Raw genomic sequence first — 3,369 nt, 5'->3', positions numbered from 1 at the left:
ATTTTTGTTTCCTCCTTTGTATCTCTCCATATTGAAGATTAACATGAAAGTAAGTAAATTTTGAAAAGAAATGCATTTACAACAATAAAAATAGCCAAAATGGGAGAGTCATCTGTGATGTGAATTATGAGGTGTACATCCCAAGAGCCACACACCTTCGGAAGCATGAGTGATCCCTGTAGCCTAAGAGAGCTACGGAGAGCTAGCGTGAGGGTGCGGGGGCTCACACTAGACTCCGCACACACATTGGATTTGGTTGGTAGAACTGATAGGGAGTTCGGATGGGGAAAGCGGTCCACATAGAGGCCAGAAAGTGAGCATGAGCTCCTGTAATCTGGGAACTTGGGAGACCGAGTGAAGTGAGGGCTACCAACCTCCCCAGGAGGTGCAAACAACAGAAGAGTGAAGGGTGGCTCCATTTCCCACTTATGTTTGACCCTGAGGGTTTTCCCACCAAACTGGAGGGTATGAAGTTACAGCTTGTCTCTTGCTCCCAGCCACCCCTAACCCCCATTTATTCCCCTTTCTTGGCTCCCATCACGGACTTTTCATTAAATAGCCTCTTTTGAAAATTCTCAGGATCCCAGTTGATGCTCTAGAAACAGTTACCACTGACATTTTCTGTGCACGTTGAAGATATGCCCAGAATCATGTGGGGGAGAGAGGAGCCCTTGGAAATCAGCTAGTTCACCCCTGTTATATACTAGAAAGAGAATGTGAGATCAGGAGAGGTGAAGCATCTTGCTAACTTGCACAACTCTGCAAGTAAAACCATTTTCCACCTCACGGACTAGTTTTAGCCTCCTCTTCTTCCTTTTGTGTTTACTGGTGGTACGATTGTTTCCCAGACTAGTCTGTGATCTGCTAAGACTCCAACATGTTATTGATGTCCGGAAAAGAGGAAACAAACATAAAAGCTATGGAACTGGGTGGTCACTAGACTTGATCTTAGCCAAAAGGCCGAGAAGCGATTGGGTGGTCACTAGAGAAGCATCATGCTTGTGTGGATTGAAGACTGATTACCAGTGAGTTACCATGGCAACAGCTGGGCATGCATTTCAGGCTCCAGGGAGAAGATAGAATTCTCACATACTGCCTGGCCTCTCATTCCTGTCAAGATGGGATTCATCACTCAAAGAGCCTGGACCTCCAACTGTCAAGTGGGGGGGGGCAGGAAGAGGGTGATGGGAAGGTGGACACTCTTTTCTTCCTGTTTGCAATGTCCTCATTTTTGAAGGTGAAGAGAGTGTGGAAGGAAGGAAGGGAGAGAGGGAGGGAGGTTTAGGGAGAGGAAGAGAGAGAGGGAGAGAAGAAGGGAGGGAGGGAGGAAGGGGAAAGGCTTTTTTTTTTTTTTCCATTAGTATTTTGCTTGCAATATAAACCACTGTGCTGCCATTAACCCTTTCTAGCCTGGAAAAAATTGTTTTAGCTCTACGTCCTTCTTTGGAAATTCAGCTCTCCTAAACTCTTCTCTCCTGATTTCATATGCTTCAATAGGATTCCACCAATGGTCTGACATGGCTGAGAGATTCCCAAGCTTTTGTAACAAAAGTAAATGTTATTTTCCTTAAAGGGCTCTCCCTACTTGGAGCAAAACCCAAGTGTCAGGGTCAGCAGTGAAACAAGAAATTTAAATGAGGACAGGTCTATGGGTGTGACAAGGTTCTGTCTTGGGTTTAAATTGCTTTGGGATCGTGAGGCGGGGAATGGATCAGCTTTAGCTCAGACCCAGGAGCCTCACTCCTGACCCAGCCCATGCACCTTGCCAAATCTCTGTGGGGTGCTAAGAAGGAGGGATTTGTGGCCTTGGAAACTGAGGGTGTACCACGTGGCCATTTTGGGGGGAGCCCAGAGGGATGATCTAGAAAGCACGATGATCTAAAGTGGATAGAGTAGGGCAGGAGAGCAAAAGTTGCTGCGGGATTGGAGTGTGGAGTGGTGCTATTCTACTAACAAGGCTCAGTTGTTCCATCCGTGGGGCAAAGTTAGCATCAGTGCCTTTCTCCATCGCTGACCTCTGGAACAGTCAGGACAGTGTACGCCCTTTACTCCACGCACACTAGGCTCACTTTTCACCTCCCATTTCCATGGTTTCCTCTGCTTGCATTTCCCCCTCCTCTTCCCTTCTGCTTAGCCAAATGCTAGTATGGGATTCAAAATCACAGTTCTATCTCTTCCCTAGAGCATTTCTTTCTTGCCCCAGCCCATGATAATTACTCCTTAGGCAAAGCTTACTTTGATTTTTCATGACATAGTTATTTAATCTCTCGTGCCTTGATGGGGTAGGTGAAGACAACAACAGCATCCACCTCTTAGGTTTCCAGTGAGTATTCAATAAAAAATTCACTTTAGAAGCATTTAACAGGGCAGGTCCCGAAACATAGTGAGTGCTCAAGATGTCCTATCTGTTATTATTATCATAGTGGGGCCCTGCATGGTCCCCAGCTAAAAACCATCACACATCGCTCTAGGTGGTACATAGTAATGTCATTGAACGCAGCAGGTAAGCTACCCACTTGTGCTATGGATACATGAGAGAAACCCTTGCCTTCCAGAATAGATAAAAAGAAAAAAAAATGTCCACTGAGTGCTAACTATGAGCCCAGCCAAGTTCAGGGCTATCATTCCTATCTCCAGTCTCCAGAGGAGGAAAGAGGCCCAGAGAGGTTGGGTCCCTGGCTGCAGGCCACACAATCCAGCTAGCAAGCAGTAGCGGAGCTGGATATGAACCTAGACAGTGTGACTCCAGAGCCTGGACTCTTCACCACTCTGTGATGCCCTTGCAAACTTGAAGCAGAAACCCCGGGGTGGAGGTGGGGGGGGGGGGGGGGGGGGTTGGCTCTGGGGAGCAGGGAGGAGGCCATTTAGCACAGTGAAGGGGATGGAGCTGGAAAGCATCCAGACTCTTAAGAGAACGCAGGTTTGGGGGTGGCCCCTATCTGTGGAGAATGAGCAAGGCCAGCCTGTGAACTGGTTGTACTCAAGCTCCCCTTGCTGTCTGTCCGGGAGGAGTTTCAGTTGCACTCAGGGAGCCCGGCCTGGGAGTCTGTGGCTGTCATAATGAGTCACTGTGAGGAAGGGCATGGGAGAAATGGGGGAAGGGAGAGGAGCATTCCAAGGCTGTGGGCACCAGCAGAGCCTCAGCAGCGCCAGTGCAGCGGCCACGTCGAAGAGGCAGGTCTGCCAGCTGCTGTGTGGCCACTGAGGGATCCGAGCAGCTTTCAGAAACTCAACTTCATAAATCAAGCCTCGAGGTCTTATCTCTCACTTCTTTCTTGGCTCCTTCTTGGCCACAGTCCTATTGTTTATCTGGAAGGAATTTCAAGTGTTACACAAAGCTGAGAGGGAACATAAATACTTGGTTTCGAT

This window comes from Ailuropoda melanoleuca, chromosome X (genome assembly GCF_002007445.2).
Source record: "Ailuropoda melanoleuca isolate Jingjing chromosome X, ASM200744v2, whole genome shotgun sequence".
NCBI lineage: Eukaryota > Metazoa > Chordata > Mammalia > Carnivora > Ursidae > Ailuropoda > Ailuropoda melanoleuca.
This window is presented reverse-complemented; position numbering follows the sequence as displayed.